Raw genomic sequence first — 22,462 nt, 5'->3', positions numbered from 1 at the left:
GATCCAAGGAAACAAGTTTAAGTTTAGCATATACAGGAAACCCACCAATGTATGCTCATATATCCATTATTACTCATCTCAACATGACAGAGTTAAATTATCATAATTTCAATCTATGTTCCTTAGGGCATTACGTATTTGCAGTCCAGAGTTTATTGATGATGAATTTGAGAAGATATATTCGATTGGATCTAAGTTAAAGTACCCTAGATCTTTCATTCATAAATCCCTTAAGTTAGTAAAGAAATCATTTTATAGAGTTGAGCCCGAACCTCCCATTGACATCAAGAATCATTTAGTTCTCCCTTTTAATAATAATTGCACTTTGCCTCCCATGTTGTTCAAATCCTTTAATGTAAATATTGCCTTTAGGAACGATAATACTATAAAGAATATCTTAATCAGGAATTCACCAGAAAATTCTCTTGGTTGCATCTATAAAGTGCCTTGTGGAAACTGTGATAAATCTTATGTTGGTCAGACTGGTAAGGCTCTTTCTGTTAGACTTAAGCAACATAAATATAGTATGAGAACGGGACAAGAATCAAATGCCTTGTTTAATCATGTTAAAAACTATGATCATTGTACTGACTGGAGTAACGCCGTCTCAGTTATTAACTCTAACTCTATTTCCAAGAGAAATATCATTGAATCTTCTATTATTGAATACATAAAGAATTATAATCTTAATATTAGTGATGGTCTATATGAATTGGATAACTTTTTTGTTGATATATGTAAAACAATAAGTTTATGAACGCTCGTTGTTTGTTTTGGACAATCACATGTTTACCAAATGGCGTCCTAGCTTCGTCTCATCGATGTATTTCAACTGACTGTTATATTTCTCTCTTGTGTCTCCACTGATGATGTGATTATTACTCGAAAGTGCACTTGGGAACTTTTCGTGTTTCATCTTCCCCGTGGACTTATAGGAATATCTTGATCACGCGCAAAATTGTGATCCTTTCCAATGTATATATATATATATATATATATATATATATATATATATATATATATATATATATATATATATATATATATATATATATATATATGGATACATATATATATATATATATATTAAACAGCCATGGAGACATCATACACCCCTGCCGCAAACCTACATTCACTGAGAACCAATCACTTTCCTCTCTTCCTACACGTACACATGCCTAACATCCTCGATAAAAACTTTTCACTGCTTCTAACAACTTGCCTCCCACACCACATATTCTTAATACCTTCCACAGAGCATCTCTATCAACTCTATCATATGCCTTCTCCAGATCCATAAATGCTACATACAAATCCATTTGCTTTTCTAAGTATTTCTCACATACATTCTTCAAAGCAAACACCTGATCCACACATCCTCTGCCACTTCTGAAACCACACTGCTCTTCCCCAGTCTGATGCTCTGTACATGCCTTCACCCTCTCAATCAATACCCTCCCATATAATTTACCAGGAATACTCAACAAACTTATACCTCTGTAATTTGAGCACTCACTCTTATCCCCTTTGCCTTTGTACAATGGCACTATGCACGCATTCCGCCAATCCTCAGGCACTTCACCATGAGTCATACATACATTAAATAACCTTACCAACCAGTCAATAATACAGTCACCCCCTTTTTTGATAAATTCCACTGAAATACCATCCAAACCTGCTGCCATGCCGGCTTTCATCTTCCGCAAAGCTTTTACTACCTCTTCTCTGTTTACCAAATCATTTTCCCTAACCCTCTCACTTTGCACACCACCTCGACCAAAACACCCTATATCTGCCACTCTATCATCAAACACATTCAACAAACCTTCAAAATACTCACTCCATCTCCTTCTCACATCACCACTACTTGTTATCACCTCCCCATTTGCGCCCTTCACTGAAGTTCCCATTTGCTCCCTTGTCTTACGCACTTTATTTACCTCCTTCCAGACCATCTTTTTATTCTCCCTAAAATTTAATGATACTCTCTCACCCCAACTCTCATTTGCCCTCTTTTTAACCTCTTGCACCTTTCTCTTGACCTCCTGTCTCTTTCTTTTATACATGTCCCACTCAATTGCATTTCTTCCCTGCAAAAATCGTCCAAATGCCTCTCTCTCCTCTTTCACTAATAATCTTACTTCTTCATCCCACCACTCACTACCCTTTCTAATCAACCCCCCTCCCACTCTTCTCATGCCACAAGCATCTTTTGCGCAATCCATCACTGATTCCCTAAATACATCCCATTCCTCCCCCACTCTCCTTACTTCCATTGTTCTCACCTTTTTCCATTCTGTACTCAGTCTCTCCTGGTACTTCCTCACACAAGTTTCCTTCCCAAGCTCACTTACTCTCACCACCCTCTTCACCCCAACATTCACTCTTCTTTTCTGAAAACCCATACAAATCTTCACCTTAGCCTCCACAAGATAATGATCAGACATCCCTCCAGTTGCACCTCTCAGCACATTAACATCTTCAAGGCTCCTTGAATTTTCGCCCCCTCCCCCAACCTATGATTCACTTCCGCTTCCATGGTTCCATCCGCTGCCAGAACCACTCCCAGGTATCTAAAACCCTTAATTTCCTCCAGTTTTTCACCATTCAGACTTATCTCTCAATTGACTTGACCCTCAACCCTACTATACCTAATAACCTTGCTCTTACTCACAGTTACTCACAGCCTTCTTCTTTCACACACTTTACCAAACTCAGTCACCAGCTTTTGCAGTTTCTCACATGAATCAGCCACCAGCGCTCTATCATCAGCGAACAACAACTGACTCACTTCCAAAGCTCCCACATCCACAACAGACTCCATACTTGCCCCACTTTCCAAAACTCTTGCATTCACCTCCCTAACAACCCCATCCATAAACAAATTAAACAACCATGGAGACATTTCTCACGTACATTCTTCAAAGCAAACACCTGATCCACACATCCTCTACCACTTCTGAAACCACACTGCTCTTCCCCAATCTGATGCTCTGTACATGCCATCACCCTTTCAATCAATACCCTCCCATACAATTTACCAGGAATACTCAACAAACTTATACCTCTGTAATTTGAGCACCTACTCTTATCTCCTTTGCCTTTGTACAATGGCACTATGCAAGCATTCCGCCAATCCTAAGGCACCTCACCATGAGTCATACATACATTAAATAACCTTACCATCCAGTCAACAATACAGTCACCCCCTTTTTTAATAGATTCCACTGCAGTACCATCCAAACCCGCTGCCTTGCCGGCTTTCATCTTCCACAAAGCTTTTACTACCTCTACTCTGTTTACCAAATCATTTTCCCTAACCCTCTCACTTTGTACACCACCTCGACCAAAACACCCTATATCTGCCACTCTATCATCAAACACATTTAACAAGCCTTCAAAATACTCACTCCATCTTCTCACATCACCAATACTTGTTATCACCTCCCCATTAGCCCCCTTCCCTGAAGTTCCCATTTGTTCCCTTGTCTTACGCACTTTATTTACCTCTTTCCTGAACATCTTTTTATTCTCCCTAAAATTTCATGATACTCTCTCACCCCATCTCTCATTTGCCCTCTTTTTCACTTCTTGCACCTTTCTCGACCTCCTGCCTCTTTCTTTTATACATCTCCCACTCCTTTGCATAAATTCCCTCCAAAAATCATCCAAATGCTTCTCTTTTCTCTTTCACTAATAATCTTACTTCTTCATCCCACCACTCACTACCCTTTCTAATCAACCCACCTCCCACGCTTCTTATGCCACAAGCATCTTTTGCGCAAGCCATCACTGCCTCCCTAAATACATCCCATTCCTCCCACACTCCCCTTACCTCCTTTGTTCTCACCTTTTTCCATTCTGTAATCAGTCTCTCCTGGTACTTCCTCACCCAAGTCTCCTTCCCAAGCTCACTTACTCTCACCACTCTCTTCACCCAAACATTCTCTCTTCTTCTCTGAAAACCCATACAAATCTTCACCTTCATTTCTACAAGATAATGATCAGACATCCCTCCAGTTGCACCTCTCAGCACATTAACATCCAAGAGTTTCTCTTTCGCGCGCCTATCAATTAATACGTAATCCAATAACGCTCTCTGGCCATCTCTCCTACTTATATACGTATACTTATGTATATCTCTCTTTTTAAACCAGGTATTCCCAATCACCAGTCCTTTTTCAGCACATAAATCTAGAAGCTCTTCACCATTTCCATTTACAACACTGAACACCCCATGTATACCAATTATTCCCTCAACTGCCACACTACTCACCTTTGCATTCAAATCACCCATCAGTATAAGGCGGTCATGTGCATCAAATTCACTAACACACTCATTCAGCTGCTCCCAAAACACTTGCCTCTCATGATCTTTCTTCTCATGCCCACGTGCATATTCACCAATAATCACCCATCTCTCTCCATCAACTTTCAGTTTTACCCATATCAATCTAGAGTTTACTTTCTTACACTCTATCACATACTCCCAAAACTCCTGTTTCAGGAGTAGTGCTACTCCTTCCCTAGTTCTTTTCCTCTCACTAACCCCTGAGTTTACTCCCAAGACATTCGCAAACCACTCTTCCCCTTTACCCTTGAGCTTCGTTTCACTCAGAGCCAAAACATCCAGGTTCCTTTCCTCAAACATACTACCTATCTCTCCTTTTTTCTCATCTTGGTCACATCCACACACATTTAGACACCCCAATCTGAGCCTTCGAGGAGGATTAGCACTCCCCACGGGACTCCTTCTCCTGTTTCCCCTTTTAGAAAGTTTAAATAAAAGGAATGGAGGGTTTCCAGCCCCCCGCTCCAATCCCCTTTAGGCGCCTTCTTCGAGACGTGAGGAATGCGTGGAAAGTATTCTTTCTCCCCTATCCCCAGGGATATATATATATATATATATATATATATATATATATATATATATATATATATATATATATATATATATATATATATATGTATATATATATATATATATATATGTGTGTACAAATCTATATTTGCTTGCCTTCATCCATTCCTGTCGCTACCCCGCTACACAAGAAAGAACTTCCTCCCCCCACACTTTTCAGCAAGGAAACGCCAGAAAACGATAAAAAAAAGGGCCACGCTGTCTCTATCTATCATGTATAATGCACCGAACCCAGAGCTTCCTATCCACATCCAGGCCCCACAGACCTTTCCACGGTTTACCTCAGATGCTTCACATGCCCTGGTTCAGTCCATTGATAGCACGTCGACCCCGGTATACCACATTGTTCCAACTCACTCTATTTCTTGCATGCCTTTCACCCTCCTGCATGTTCAGACCCCGACCCCTCAAAATCTTTTTCACCCCACCCTTCCACCTCCAATTTGGTTTCCCACTTCTCCTTCAGTGGAGGAGGTTGGTCTGGGTACCAAAATGCGTGTTCAACTACTTTTCTTATGGTATCGTTTTTTGTTAATCTTTCATAATGATTTGGCCGATGGCAAGATGCGCTTTAAAGTTGTCAAGAGACAAATTAAAGCTCTTCGTATTGACAATTAAGAGAGATTCAATGACGTTACGGGTGGCATGATCAGATGAGAGGTACAATTTAACTGGGTTGTTAAGGTTTACAAAGTGATCGTTTTCTTACCATTGATTGGCAATCGCATTACTGCGGTCGCCTCTGTGTACTGACTTACTGAGCCAATAGCATCTCTTAGTTACTGTTCTACCTGTCTGACGAGTGTAAAGATGTATACACCTAACGCATCACATGGCGCACAGTATCATCCAGACCACCTTCAGCTGGTGTTAAGAACCGACTTGACCATCCAACCCATTACCTGGTGTAGAGTATTGACCAGACACTCTAATTTATGATCTGGTATACAGTATCGACCAGATGACTTTACGCATCACCTGGTATACACTCAGTCAGATACCCAACTTATCGTCTGGCTTACGCTATCAAACAAACAACCAAACTCATCATCTGGTATACAATATCAACTAGACCACCCAGCTCAGCTGGTGGAAATTTTCAACCAGATCTCCCATCAGCTGGTGTACAGAACAGACCAGACCATCCATCTTGCTACCTGGTGTAGGATATCGATCAGATAATCCAACTCATCTCCTGGTATACATCACCGACCAGAACATCTAACCCATCACCATGTATACAGTATCAACCAGATCACTCAACCCATCACCTGTTCTGCAGTATCGACCAGACCACCCAACTCATCACCAGGTATGTAGTATCAACCAGACTGCTCAACCCATCATCTGATATACAGGATAAACCAGACAAAAATTCATCACCTGGTATACATTATCAACTACCAAACTCATATCCTGTTATACAGTATGAACCAGACCATCTAACTCATCACCTGGTATATAGCATCAAACAGGATACTCAAGCGATTACTTGGTATACAGTATCAACCAGACCATCCAACTCATCACCTGGTATACAGTATGAGCCAGAATACCCGACCCATCACCTAGTATGCAGTATCAGCCAGTTCATCCAACTCATCACCTGATATACAGTATGAACCAGACTACGCAACTCATCATCTGCTATACACTATCAACCCAAATCATCACCTGGTATACACTATCAACCCAAATCATCACCTGCTATACACTATCAACCCAAATCATCACCTGGTATACAGTATCAACCCAAATCACCACCTGGTATACATTATCAACCCAGATCATCACCTGGTATACAGTATCAACCCAAATCATCACCTGGTATACAGTATCAACCCAAATCATCACCTGGTATACAGTATCAACCCAAATCATCACCTGGTATACAGTATCAACCCAGATCATCACCTGGTATACAGTATCAACCCAAATCATCACCTGGTATACAGTATCAACCCAAATCATCACCTGGTATACAGTATCAACCCAAATCATCACCTGGTATACAGTATCAACCCAAATCATCACCTGGATATACAGCATCAACCCAAATCATCACCTGGTATACAGTATCAACCCAAATCATCACTTGGTATAAAGTATCAGAACATTACACAACCTCACATCCGGGGTATAGCTCAGCGCTTGGACTCGACTATAATGAAATATCGATTTATCATAAAAGTGGGCGTGGCGATGCGGGTGGTCGGAGGCAGACATTATACTGTTGACAGAGAGTCCCGCCTACCTACCGGGGCCGGGGTTCACCCAGGCTCACCTCTTGATGGTGTGGTGGTGGTGGTGGTGGGTATGGCTGATGATGGTTAGGGCAGAGGGGCATGGATGGTTGTGGCAAAGATGGTGGTGGTGGCATGGATGGTGGTGCTAGGAGCTGGGACGTGGATGGCGATAATGGTGCTAGTAATTTCGGTGAGGGCACGGATGATGGTGGTGGTGGTGTGGCCATGTATGGCGATGGCGGTGGTCGTGGTGGACGTAGGGGGAGTAGGGTCGCTGGTGTTGGTGGTGTCGTTTGGATGTTAGGAGTTAGGATTGTGGGGTTCGAGGCGCGCACCGGTCATGGTGATACAGGGACGCTGTCATTGTTAAGGGTAAGAATTAGTGGTTGTTGGTAGTAGTGTTGGTTGGGGTTTATATACAGTGATTAACAGATGTGGTGGTGGCATATTAGTGGGAGTGGTGATGGAATGGTGGTGGTGGTGGAGTTGAAGCGGTGATGATTAAGGAATAGAGGTGGCATAATGGTGTTCATGGTGGTGATAGTGAGGTTGTTACTGTTGCATTATTGTGTATTCATAGTACATGGTGTGATGGAGGTGCTAGAGTAAGCAGGAAGGACTACGCTGGTGTTAGAACAACCAGGAGGGATGATGGTGGTACGAGACTGAGGAGCGATGATGGTGTTGCTTGGGAGGGCAAGGTGGCTTATGGTGGTGTTAGAGCAAGCAGGTCGGATGATAATGCTTTATAAGAAGTCTATCATGAATCTGGCAGATAAACACTCAGTATTAGATACAAGTAAACATTGGGGGTTATTATGTGTCGTGTGAAGACGAGGAAAATGTAAACAATACTGGGCGCCTATAATGGCCACGAGTGGCACTACGTCCTAACTGCCAACCCACTAAAACGATGTCCAGTACATTATTGCTAGGTCTGAGGGGAGGAGCTAAACCCACACTGGACTCGATAGAGAATCTAAAACTTTGGACAGATGTAAGTATGATAATAAAGGAAATGGTGTCGATGCTCTATCCTGCCCTTGGACACCAGCATGACTCCAGGCATACGTTTGATTAGGATGATAACATAACTAAGAGGAAGGTAAATCCACCTGAAACTGACAACTTTGCTATATCCGATCCTTATTCTACACAACATAGTAACCAAGAATATATAGCTAATGCATTAGATGTTCTGAAGGAGCAAACCAGTATGTTAGTGATTCTAAATTTTATACCAGAGAGAATAGATTTCACTTTCCCAACAAATTGTTCTCTCCTACAAGACACCCTTGAGCACGTCACCTTCCACGTCATGGCAGTGGTCTACTGTTACCTTCAGTTTTCTCACTGCCATCATCACCCCTAACCACCTCTCCGTTCAGACTGGCTATACGTTGATATCGATAAACTTTCTTACACTGAAATCTTATGTTTTTATTCTCCTTCAGACATCACCTTCATTGTCGCTCTATCATATGTATATGTGAATGTGAGTTGTGGCCAACCCCAGAAAGCAAGTCTCATGGCGGGATTCGTAAGGTATGTAAAAAGACAACAAACAAAATTTAGTGTTGTCATTCCTTCAGTAGCTAGAGTGGTATGTGTAGTGTTCCTCATATCCTCCTGCTGCAGGAGTGTTGAGGAACTCCTCACGACAGGAAATCTAATATTTAGTTGACACGGTCCGGAATTTGAAAATGCCGCACCAGTTCCTTATCCTTACTGCTGTTGTTATAAGTTGATGGGTTCTTGATATATCCATTGTTATGAGACTTTACCTAGATTGTGTCATAGCAGAGAAGGGATTCAAACTCGGTAGGGGTCGCAAGGTTTATTGAATTTTTTGATCGAGTTTAGAATAATACGTATTCTGAAAGGAAGTGAATTATTCTCGTTTTGAGTAAATAACTGCAGGTGTGAGTGTGCGTCTAAATCTTTCAGTCATGTCCGTACATGTAATTCAGCTGAGTCTCTACTCCAGGAAGAGGCTTTCCTGTTTATAATGGATTCAGAGGACCGATTATGCCTCAGAAGTTGTTTTAATTGAAGATTTACGTACCGTTGCCAGAGGTAGGTGGTGAACACCATTATGTTCCTCCACGCTATGAATAGACTTTGGCGCCCCTCTCCTACCTGACATTCCATTGTCACAACATGATTTTCATAGTGATGGCAGATGGGGGAACTGCTGAGTTGCTGCTCTAGGAGAGCGCAAGAACCGAATATTGAGGGTTCTCTCTGGTATGGGTTAGTTTGCTGGTTATTGGAAGGTTGTAGTGTAGAAGATTTTACATTACCTTTGAGAATCAGCGATGTGCTTCCTAAAGATCTCCGGCATCTGGTTCAAGATGCCAGATTATTTGAATATATGTTAAGTAATATTTCACTCAGTTTGTACTTGTGATTTCAATATTTCTTTGGTTTTCAGTGTACCAGTGGCTGTCTTCACAGTGGCTGAGGGATACCACTAGGAAGCCAGGTAAATCTTCTCAGTCTTGGAGTCTTACCAACTTGAGGAAGGTCTCCGCCGGAGGGCTTCCACAGGTCTTGACTCAGCGCACACTTTAAATCTGCCTGGATAAGAAACGGACAAGTTCCTTCAGTTTGGATTTCAACTTCTCAAGTCTTTCCATCAGAGGACTGGTACACCCAACGTATGAATCGAGGTCTTAAGCCTGGCCAGAAGAGAACTAGAAAAATCCTCCAGAGACTTAAGATGCATCAACCTCTTATGATTGCCTGGCAGAGAGCTATGCAAATTGGTGAAATCCGTGAGTCCGTGGCATATGGTCGGCCATGCCACCGTCTGTCAAGACCACTTAGTCTGATTGGTCTTTAAATCAGGAGGAAATAAGAATCGTAAACTGGATCTCTCAATGACTGAGAGAGCAGGTCCATGAGTGAGCTGCGGGAGAAGTTGGGGACTTCACTTGTAAAAGAATATCGATGTTTTTCATTTAAGAGTGACTAAGATGGATCACAGGAAAGAAAAACATCAACTGTAAACCCAATGATGTTTATGTCTAGGTCACTGGGAGCAAATTTTTTTGTATCATTTACGACACAGATTTTAAGCAAATAGCTTACTTTATTCAACACTCTTCACTAATGGAAACATTAACTTACTGTTGGTTGCACTGTTTTGATGTTTCTTTTGAGGAGATCCATTACATGACAAACTTCACCTTCGTACCTGGAGGGAGGACTATCAAAGCTTTGGACTTATCTTTGTCATCGAATCTCAGGGACAAAATGTGCCATGGTCTTTCTATTCCCACCCTAGGACCACGGCCGTTCTGCCAGAGGACAACCTGGGTCTGTACAGCGCTCCTGTTTCATCATGCTGTGGCAAACATAAACTGATAGTTACTGAAGCAGCTTTAGTGTAGAATATGTCGCATATGCTATCGCTTTGGTTGCTAGCCAAACACAAAGAACATCATCTACATACCTAAACTAAATTGCCTTTAAGGGTAAGATATCCCTGAATAATTTTGAGGGTGTAAGGGGACCATTAATTATAAGGCGTGAGAGGATCATTCGTCACATAGTGTGAGGGGACCGTGAGTCACAGGATGAGTGGAAATTGTGAGTGACAAGGAGTGAGGCTACCGTAGGTCGGAGGGTATGAAGGGAGAGTGAGTCGCAGAGTGTGAGGGGACCGTGAGTCACTGATTGTGTGGGGAGAGTGGGCAGCTCGACTGCTTGTATCGTCCTCGGGAGCCAGAAAGTTACTACCCGCTTGAACATTTAAAAAAGAATGTTATTATTATGAACATTCTCGTTGTTCTGCACACTCCTGCTTTTGTTATATGCTCACCTTTCTCTTCATTCTTTTATCTAGCCATTGAACAGACACGCAACATATGTGTCATTTTCCGTGAGTAAAATTCCCAGGCGGGCGAGTCTGTCAAACATTTTCGGTCTAATTTTTTCAAGGTTACATATCTTTTCCCTTGAATATTTCTCTTGTCCTTGCATTAGATGAGGCTCTCTCCGTCAGAGAATGATTTATTACAGTCGACAGTCTGAGTGTTGTCTGGCAGTCATTACCACAGGCTGTGACCAATGGAAGGCCCAGTAGAAGGCACAAATAGCTCAGAATCTCTCTCTCTCTCTCTCTCTCTCTCTCTCTCTCTCTCTCTCTCTCTCTCTCTCTCTCTCTCTCTCTCTCTCTCTCTCTCTCTCTCTCTCTCTCTCTCTCTCTCATGATACTTCACAGATACATTTCAACATTTTCAATCAACTTCATATTCCTGTAGCACCAAGCATGCCAGAGTTATTTTGCTTCCAGGTTGTTGAGTTTGTGTACACAGGAATACACAGTGTACGACTTAATTGTCTCGGTAGAGTTGGTAATCGTGTTTGTGAGATAGATTTCCTAATAATTATGATAGCCCCATTTTACAGTTGTTTCCATAGAAATATAAAATAACATAAATTAATGTACTGAAATATGTAAATAGGGCTACTAATGTGAGACCAAACCAATGGGTATTTTTCAAAATCCTTCCTCCATAGTGTCATACTGTTCCACACAAATCGTAGTAAGATACTTTTTTGCCGTGTGTCCACCTAGAACCTTCTTCCCAAGCTCTGAGAGGAATCTCTTGTCATTTCTAGGTCGTGGCAGTTCGTATATCATAATCACTTAATCAAACCACCTCAGGCCACATATCTTCCTAATACATTTTCATTTCCGTGCATCCTTATCTACAGCCAATACCTAGCATCAATACAACATTTTTGAGACCCCTACATATCAAAGTTTTCCATCGCATATGACAACCATTCTTTCCAGACATTCTTCAATGTTCCCAAAACCTTGTCCCCCTCACCCACCCTGTAACTAGCTTCCACTTCCATGGTTACATTTACTGCTGTGTTCACTTTAAGATATCTAAAAAACTTCACTTCCTCCAAATTTTCTCCGTTCAAACTCACACCACAATTAACCAGTCCCTTTGTCCTGCTAAACCTAATAGCCTTGCTCTTATTCTCATTTACTCTCCACTGGTGGCTGTTTCGAGTGAGAAACTGCAGAAGTTGTTGGCTGAGTTTGGAAAACTGTGTGAAAGGAGAAATTTGGGAGTAAATGTGAATAAGAGCAAGGTTATTAATTCAGTATGGTTGAGGGACAGGTAAATTGATAGGTAAGTTTGAATGGAGAAAAACTAAAGGAAGTGAAGTGTTTTAGATATCTGGGAGTGGACTTAGCAGCGGATGGAAACATGGAAGCGGAAGTGAGTCACAGGGTAGGGTAGAGGAAGAAGGTTCTGGGAGTAATAAAAAATGTGTGGAAAGAGAGAACGTTATCTATGAGATCAAAAAAGCGTATGTTTGAAGGAATAGTAGTTCCAACAATGTTATATGTTTGCGAGGCATGGACTATAGATGGGACTGTAAGGAGGAAGGTAGATGTGTTGGAAATGAAATGTATGAGGACAATATGTAATGTGAGGTGGTTTGATCGAGTGAGTAATGTTTGGGTAAACCATAGAAAGGTCTGTGGGGCCTGGATGTGGATAAAGATAAGGTTTCGGTGCATTACATATGACTGATAGAGACTGAGTGTAAACGAATGTAGCCTTTTTTGTCTGTTTTCCTGGCGCTAACCCGCTGAAGCAGGGGGTAGCGATGCCGTTTCCTGTGGGGTGAGGTAGCGTCGAGAATGGATGAAGGCAAGCAAATATATATATATATATATATATATATATATATATATATATATATATATATATATATATATATATATATATATATATATATATATATATTCCTCACGTGTCGTAGAAGGCGACTAGAGGGGACGGGAGCGGGGGGCCAGAAACCCTCCCCCCTCCTTGTATTTTAACTTTCTAAAATGGGAAACAGAAGAAGGAGTCACGCGCGGAGTGCTCATCCTCCTCGTAGGCTCAGATTGGGGTGTCTAAATGTGTGTGGATGCAACCAAGATGTGAAAAAAGGAGAGATAGGTAGTAAATTTGAGGAAAGTAACCTGGATGTTTTGGCTCTGAGTGAAACGAAGCTCAAGGGTAAAGGGGAAGAGTGGTTTGGGAATGTCTTGGGAGTAGAGTCAGGGGTTAGTGAGAAGACAAGAGCAAGGGAAGGAGTAGCACTACTCCTGAAACAGGAGTTGTGGGAGTATGTGATAGAGTGTAAGAAAGTAAATTCTAGATTGATATGGGTAAAACTGAAAGTTGATGGAGAGAGATGGGTGATTATTGGTGCATATGCACGTGGGCATGAGAAGAAAGATCATGAGAGGCAAGTGTTTTGGGAGCAGCTGAATGTGTGTGTTAGTGGTTTTGATGCACAAGACCGGGTTATAGTGATGGGTGATTTGAATGCAAAAGTGAGCAATGTGGCAGTTGAGGGAATAATTGGTATACATGGGGTGTTCAGTGTTGTAAATGGAAATGGTGAAGAGCTTGTAGATCTATGTGCTGAAAAAGGACTGGTGATTGGGAATACCTGGTTGAAAAAGCGAGATATACATAAGTATACGTATGTAAGTAGGAGAGATGGCCAGAGAGCGTTATTGGATTACGTGTTAATTGACAGGCGCGCGAAAGAGAGACTTTTGGATGTTAATGTGCTGAGAGGTGCAACTGGAGGGATGTCTCATCATTATCTTGTGGAGGCGAAGGTGAAGATTTGTAGGGGTTTTCAGAAAAGAAGAGAGAATGTTGGGGTGAAGAGGGTGGTGAGAGTAAGTGAGCTTGGGAAGGAGACTTGTGTGAGGAAGTACCAGGAGAGACTGAGTACAGAATGGAAAAAGGTGAGAACAAAGGAGGTAAGGGGAGTGGGGGAGGAATGGGATGTATTTAGGGAATCAGTGATTGCTTGCGCAAAAGATGCTTGTGGCATGAGAAGCGTGGCAGGTGGGTTGATTAGAAAAGGTAGTGAGTAGTGGGATGAAGAAGTAAGATTATTAGTGAAAGAGAAGAGTGAGGCATTTGGACGATTTTTGCAGGGAAAAAATGCAAATGAGTGGGAGATGTATAAAAGAAAGAGACAGGAGGTCAAGAGAAAGGTGCAAGAGGTGAAAAAGAGGGCAAATGAGAGATGGGGTGAGAGAGTATCATTAAATTTTAGAGAGAATAAAAAGATGTTTTGGAAGGAGGTAAATAAAGTGCGTAAGAGAAGAGAGCAAATGGGAACTTCAGTGAAGGGCGCTAATGGGGAGGTGATAACAAGTAGTGGTGATGTGAGAAGGAGATGGAGTGAGTATTTTGAAGGTTTGTTGAATGTGTTTGATGATAGAGTGGCAGATATAGGGTGTTTTGGTCGAGGTGGTGTGCAAAGAGAGAGGGTTAGGGAAAATGATTTGGTAAACAGAGAAGAGGTAGTAAAAGCTTTGCGGAAGATGAAAGCCGGCAAGGCAGCAGGTTTTGATGGTATTGCAGTGGAATCTATTAAAAAAGGGGGTGACTGTATTGTTGACTCGTTAGTAAGGTTATTTAATGTATGTATGATTCATAGTGAGGTGCCTGAGGAATGGCGGAATGCTTGCATAGTGCCATTTTACAAAGGCAAAGGGGATAAGAGTGAGTGCTCAAATTACAGAGGTATAAGTTTGTTGAGTAAATTATATGAGAGGGTATTGATTGAGAGGGTGAAGGCATGAACAGAGCATCAGATTGGGGAAGAGCAGTGTGGTTTCAGAAGTGGTAGAGGATGTGTGGATCAGGTGTTTGCTTTGAAGAATGTATGTGAGAAATACTTAGAAAAGCAAATGGATTTGTATGTAGCATTTATGGATCTGGGGAAGGCATATGATAGAGTTGATAGAGATGCTCTGTGGGAGGTACTAAGAATATATGGTGTGGGAGGCAAGTTGTTAGAAGCAGTGAAAAGCTTTTATCGAGGATGTAAGGCATGTGTACGTGTAGGAAGAGAGGAAAGTGATTGGTTCTCATTGAATGTAGGTTTGCGGCAGGGGTGTGTGATGTCTCCATGGTTGTTTAATTTGTTTATGGATGGGGTTGTTAGGGAGGTGAACGCAAGAGTTTTGGAAAGAGGGCAAGTATGCAGTCTGTTTTGGATGAGAGAGCTTGGGAAGTGAGTCAGTTGTTGTTCGCTGATGATGCAACGCTGGTGGCTGATTCATGTAAGAAACTGCAGAAGCTGGTGACTGAGTTTGGTAAAGTGTGTGAAAGAAGAAAGTTAAGAGTAAATGTGAATAAGAGCAAGGTTATTAGGTACAGTAGGGTTGAGGGTCAAGCTAATTGGGAGGTAAGTTTGAATGGAGAAAAACTGTAGGAAGTAAATTGTTTTAGATATCTGGGAGTGGATCTGGCAGCGGATGGAACCATGGAAGCGGAAGTGTATCATAGGGTGGGGGAGGGGGCGAAAATCCTGGGAGCCTTGAAGAATGTGTGGAAGTCGAGAACATTATCCCCGAAAGCAAAAACTGGTATGTTTGAAGGAATAGTGGTTCCAACAATGTTGTATGGTTGCGAGGCGTGGGATATGGATAGTGTTGTGCGCAGGAGGATGGATGTGCTGGAAATGAGATGTTTGAGGACAATATGTGGTGTGAGGTGGTTTGATCGAGTAAGTAATGTAAGGGTAAGAGAGATGTGTGGAAATAAAAAAGTGTGGTTGAGGGAGCAGAAGATGGTGTTTTGAAATGGTTTGAGCACATGGAGAGAATGAGTGAGGAAAGATTGACCAAGAGGATATATGTGTCGGAGGTGGAGGGAACGAGGAGAAGTGGGAGGCCAGATTGGAGGTGAAAAGATGGAGTGAAAAAGATTTTGAGTGATCGGGGCCTGAACATTTAGTAGGGTGAAAGGCGGCTAGAGTGAATTGGATCGATGTGCTATACCGGGGCGACGTGCTGTCAGCGGATTGAATCAGGGCATGTGAAGCGTTTGGGGTAAACCATGGAAAGCTGTGTAGGTATGTATATTTGCGTTTGTGAACGTCTATGTATATACATTTGTATGGGGGTGGGTTGGGCCATTTCTTTCGTCTATTTCCTTGCGCTACCTCGCAAACGCGGGAGACAGCGACAAAGCAAAAAGAAAATATATATATATATATATATATGTATATATATATATATATATATATATATATATATATATATATATATATATATATCTGTATATATATATATATATATATATATATATATATATATATATATATATATATATATATATATATATATATATATATATACACACACACACACAAGACTCTTGCAAGTGACACCGTTTGTAAAATCTTTATGATTTCATTTCTGTTTGACTGCACGTCCTCTCAACTTCAATGAAAATGTAGATGCATATTTGCTCTTTCTTTTCATTCCTTAACCTTTGTTCTGGTGTCAAACATCATACTGAGTCATCTGTTTGTTCTTCTCGATGATACGTATGATAAAAACTTCACATACCTCCCATACCTAGTTAGCGCCATATGCGCTTACTCTTCTTGCATCATCCCACACACCAATCTACTTCATGGTCTTCTCTCATGTTGCTGTGTTCTGTCTCTCATCAAGCGACGCATCTTTCATCCCTGGTTGGCTGGCTTCCTGCTGTAATTCCCTTAATTGCACTTTCCAGCCATCAGGTCCCCGACGCAGTTCCCTCTCGCTCGCATACCTCTGACCCGACATGTTTGCTCTACAAACATTAATACATTTAAACTGCAACTTTCCATTACTGAGCTCTCTTATGTACCTCAGGAGGCGCACTTGTTTTAATGCATTCGATCCGAAATATTTCCCACAATTTCACTTCAATATTCTTAAGGTTCATACATTCGTTTTTCATCCCCTTTAACTTGTCAGTCTTTGAATAATATCCAGACTCGTATCTAAGAACAGTGTGCGACCCGATGTTTAAGTCGAAACTTGGCAAGTGATATGAATAAGATTCTGTTGGATGATGTCCTGGTTCAGAGACGGGCTGACTACAGTTGGGACTGGATTAGAAAGACCTGACCAAAGAAGAATGGCTGAGGAAATGGCTGGTACATGAAGATGGTAGGACCGGCTAACGTAGGAACTGGCTGTTAGAGGGACCAACCCTAGGTAGTGTGTGGCAGGGGAAAGAAAATGACTGACTGGGGAGGATGCTGGCCGAGGTTACGAATGGCTAGGGAGGGACGTATTTCAAGATAGGAGACTAATGATATATTGGCTCAGGTCTGGGGATGGTTAACGACTTAGAGAATACGTAATAAATGATTAGAATTTTTCCGTGAGCGCTAATGCGCTTCTTCCTCATTTGAATTCATTGCTGAGTTTCTTTCACTTGGTTATACTGGTCATGAACATTAGTGCTTAGCTCAATTAAATTTCTATAGTTTATCATTTTGGAATACTGGACGTGTTTAACGTTCCTAACTTTATAAGCAGTGTGGTATGTGTTCATACCAGAGGAAATACGACTATTTGTAACAAAGAAGAGAGTTGGCACAATATAGTAAAGTAAGGAGATGATATTGATAAGGCTATGGAAAAACTAGAATTGGACAATCGTTTGGCTCCTTTCATTTGGATCAAAGTGTTTGTGTAATCATATCAAATAAATGTTAGGAGATTGAAAGCCAGAGACGTAACACTCTTATTCTAGGATTCCATTTTCCCTCCTCACGGCTGTGAAAATAACAGGAAGGGAGGACTACCCAACATCATCATCTTGGTTAACATTATATCTGATAACGTCTTTGTTATTCTAATGATTACTTACATCATTACATTTATCATTTTTAATGTCATCACTGTTGTGTCCATCATACTTACCATCAATCATTCATCAACTACTCTAAAGAAATGTCCCTGAAGTGTTCACCGAGTAATAGGGACATGTTGATTATACACACGAAACAATAAAATGAATTTCCTGAGCTTACAAGACTCAGCCAATATCGTATAAAACATGACTAACAATATGAAGACAACAGCTTATATGTAATAGACGACCTCCATTGGTGTGTAGGTCTTGAAGTGAAGAGAGAGGTGTGCTCACACAGTGTACCACAGATGCGTGCAATACTTCTCAAGGAGACCGATATAAATCATCGACGTATGTAGGTCTTTCTCAAGGTGGACACACATACCCACAGAGGTGCATGAAAGTGTCTGCTTCAGGAATGGCACCACGCTTGTTGAGCGACAAGCATACCAAAACCTTAGTGTCATTTTTCATTGACCTAGACTGATTATATCATACTTGTTCCTTCGGAAGGATAGGTTCTTAAAAATGGATAGATAGATATATAGAAAGATAGATAGATAGATAGATAGATAAATAGATAGATAGATAGATAGATAGATAGATAGAGAGAGAGAGAGAGAGAGAGAGAGAGAGAGAGAGAGAGAGAGAGAGAGAGAGAGAGAGAGAGAGAGAGAGAGAGAGAGAGAGAGAGAGAGAGAGAGAGAGAGAGAGAGAGAGAGAGAACTACTGCAAAGACAAGTATGACAAAATACTTTATCTCTGTAAAGGTTGACGCATAAAGATTCTGATTCAGACTTTTCATGAGATGACAGTAAGAAGCATATTGATCATACACCTGCATCATTAGACGCTTACATCACTATGTCTGCTGCACAATGACACGTGGATTATCATTTGTAAAGCTGCTTAAAAAAGAAGATCTAACTCGCTAGCCATTTAGTCTATTGTTCCGTAACAAAAAATAAAAGATACACGATCATTCACAGAATAATTAGCCATGGTAGAGCCTCAGCCTTTGAGATACTTAGCAATCAGTCACTCAGACCACTGGAAGATGTGGTATAACCTTCTCAACACTGCTGAATTATCATTAGCGCGGATGCAATATGATATTGATACAGTCGGTGTCTGTGATCCGTTGTTTTTATCACATTGCCACGGAACAGTATGGACTAGACCACTCTGGCCTTCATAGTATTTCATAAGCCATTTGTTGGAATCAGCAAAGTCCTCCTCACTGGGCATATATAAATATACGGTGAAATATATCAGTCCAGTGGTTATCAGGAGCTTAAACATGTCTGTGACTGATGAAGGATAACTTTGCTGACCAGTTAACTTTGTCTTCAGCATACTGAGTAGTGTGTGACTTCTTATTGTTCTCCTGCTGACTACGATAAGAAAACTACTTGAGAAATTTCAAAAGGTGGTTGTATTCTCTTTTTCTCCTTTTCTTTTGAATTTCAAAGCCTCACTCTGAGGAAGAGAGTCATTAGATCTACAAGAATACCATGGAATATACTTAAAAACCATCAAAAGCAAAATAAGATATTCGAGACCACTGGAAGAAAACTAAAAAGACTGTTCACTGTCCTACCATGAGAAATGAGAAACACACACAACACTGTTGATGTACATTTGTGTAACTTGGCCACACCCGCCCCGTCAGTCGATCTGCAGTACCTTCTCGGAGCCTCATATCCTTGTGGCCTCACACTATATGTCCCACTCTTACAACATCTCATGACACGGACAATTCTTTCAATATTTGTCTTATGGTCTTTTTCTCTTTATTCACCATTTCCTCGTCATCTTGTCCCTTCCATCCAGCTCAATCCATGTCCCTCCTCCTTCCTCATCCAATGTCTCTCTTCCCCTCCCCAGATCTCCCTCCTGTCTGCTCGTCAATCTGCTTGCTCGTCATTATATATTCATGGTCTATCAGCAGGGTAGCCAGTTCAGCCGTGTGGTGCCGGTGTGGCTGCCGCTCACGACTGGCTGACTGTTGCTGAAGATCTTCACTCCCTTCCACCGTCGACACAACACCATTGCCATATGACAGCTGTCCTCCACGTCACTCGTGTCTCGTATATATGAGAGAACAAAAAAGCAAATCTTTATGTGCACACATCTTGAAATTGTCTATCTTTAGAAGCGAAGAGAGTTATCAGATTTGCACCTCTGCACACATTGATTTTTACTGTAAGCTTTTACATCATAACCTGAGAGTAAGAATTTCTCTTATAACAAATACTGCTCTCCATGTCAGGTTTCACTTCACTTGGCCACTGACACGGATTTGAAATTTACGCCGATTGGTTTTCTGTATTTTTTGTGATTCAATATTCAAATCTGGCGAAATGGTGGAGGTATCAGGATTAGTGTAATGAAGTGCAGTTGAGGCACTTTTTAAACTGTGTAATATATGAGAAAAGTTTCCACACCAATGTTAATTTTTGTCATATTTTTGGAAAAGGAGAAATCTTTTTATGAGGCAACAAAGTTAGTAACACTGTTCACAACGTATGTTTACTCTTTGAGAGGTATAAAGACTTAGACACAGTTCTAAACTTTCCTTAGTTATAACGTCAACCAGTTATCCTATTACTGACCACATTACCATTACAAAACTTTGCATATATCTTTAGAAAAATTTCTGCTTAATATCATCATCCTTAGACAAGAAACTTCTCATACTCAGCGTTCCGCGAGGACAATATTCTAACTTGAGGCATATACGTGAAAAAAGTTTTCCATAGAAATCTTTTTGAAGAGGTACATGCGTATTATTACTTCAAGTGGTAGATTAATGTTTCAGATTACGAGGTCACTAGTTTGTCTGTCATGGTCCATGTCGTCTGCTTCTGATGGCATTCACCCTGCAAATATCCTTTTAGCAAAGGGATAAGGGATAATACGTAATAACAATGAGCTGCTGGTGTGTTGTAATGATGGCTAGTTGCTGCGTTAATAGTAAGATGGTGTAGTGATGGATAATTACTGTAGTAGTAATGAGATAGTGCATTGATGGTATGATACTTTAGTAATGATGCAATGATGGTATGATACTGCAGTAATGGTGCATTAATGATATGATACTGTAGTAATGGTCCAATGATGGTATGATACTGCAGTGATGGTGAGGTGGTGCAATGATGGTAAGATGCAGTGCTGCAGTAGCGTGAGGTGGTGTAGGGATGATAAGATACTGCAATAGTAATGAGCTGGCGTTGTGAAAGTTCCATACTGCTGTAATGTTGAGTTGCTGCAAAAATGTTTGGGCTCTGGAGATGAGTGTAGCACAGTGTGCTAATCATAAGATTATGCAGTAATCATGAGGTGATATAGTGTTAGTGAGATGCTGTAGTGATGATGAAATGGAACAGTACTGGTATAATGATGCTGTTGAGGCCATGTGGTAATGGTGAAATAGTTTAGTGTTCCTAATATGTAAGACTTGTGAGACAGTGTATTAATGATTTCATGGTGGAGTATGTCGATATGTGGCAGTGGTGAGGGTCTATGACAATGGGGAGATGTACTGATACTCGTATGTGACTTGGTGAGAATCTACGTATGTCGAGAATGATATAGTGAGTATACTGAGATTCTGTATAGAAATGTAAGGTTCTTTTTCATTGGAGCAAAGGACCAGGACAAATACAAGCATTTAAAGGTAGATTATTGATTTCCTTCACATACGATAAGGATAAATGTAATTCAAACAGTCAACTAATACAAAGTTTCTGTACGATGATTTACAGCAAAAAAGATTTAAAGCGTGTCGAGATGACGTCATGAAAAAGAAAAAGATACGAGAACAGACCCACTGGCGAATCATTTTCCCGGTTCTAGCGGTGACGCATGTCGCAATCTTACTCTCCTGCTCCAACGACGTAATTACAATGACAATATGCTTAAAAAATGTTATGATGAGCATTTCCATCACACACACACACGGTCCCTTGTGTCTTAGTGATTAGATTTGATTAGTTGTCTCCCACAGTTCATCATGTGAGCAGATTGGCACAAGGGAAGTCACTAACCCATGCGGACGATGTTCGCTCACTATCGGATCAGTTCTTAAAAAAGAATTCAAGATGAAAGTAAGAGACGAATGACAGGCCACCAGCCCTAGCAAGGTCATCTGGCGCAAGGTCATCTGGCAACTTTCAACAGAAACCATGTCAAAATGAAATAATAACACCATTATAAACCTTATCATCATGATCGTCTCATCAGTGTCAACACTATATATATCATTATAATCCTCCTCACCATGATCTGTCACCTAGCCATTACCATGACCATCAAGAATATCACCTCCGTAATCCAAACCGTGTACATTATCACCATAATCACTCTTACCAGCATCACTAAATCATCAATAACAACATTACAATACTCTCCATTATCAAGTCATCCCTCAACCACGCCCAGGGTATGATAGCACACGCTCATTTTGGTAACCAAGACATGGCAGGACATGTCCAGGGAATGGCAAGACACGAGGACTCACCGTTACCCATGTCTAAGGCATGACAGGACACATTCTTTTTTCATGCATGGCTAACTTAAGACGATAATTCAGC

The 22,462-nt window shown here is 41.1% G+C and overlaps 1 protein-coding gene across 2 annotated transcripts in view; it reads left to right on the top strand.

Moving 5' to 3' along the window:
- LOC139754493 (CCN family member 2-like) overlaps positions 1 to 22,462 on the top strand; it is a 292,459-nt gene that overhangs the window by 179,645 nt on the left and 90,352 nt on the right. Inside the window, exon 2 of one of the 2 annotated variants that reach the window (XM_071671760.1) lies at positions 9,602 to 9,652. The exons of the other annotated variant lie outside the window; for it this stretch is intronic. The gene's annotated coding sequence lies outside the window, so the exon portion shown is untranslated. The remainder of the gene's footprint in view (positions 1 to 9,601; positions 9,653 to 22,462) is intronic. 2 annotated transcript variants of the gene reach the window in all.

Source organism: Panulirus ornatus, chromosome 17 (assembly GCF_036320965.1).
Source record: "Panulirus ornatus isolate Po-2019 chromosome 17, ASM3632096v1, whole genome shotgun sequence".
In the NCBI taxonomy this organism is placed as follows: Eukaryota; Metazoa; Arthropoda; class Malacostraca; order Decapoda; family Palinuridae; genus Panulirus; species Panulirus ornatus.
Note: the sequence above shows the minus strand (reverse complement) of the source record. Positions and strands in the feature narration are given on the sequence as shown.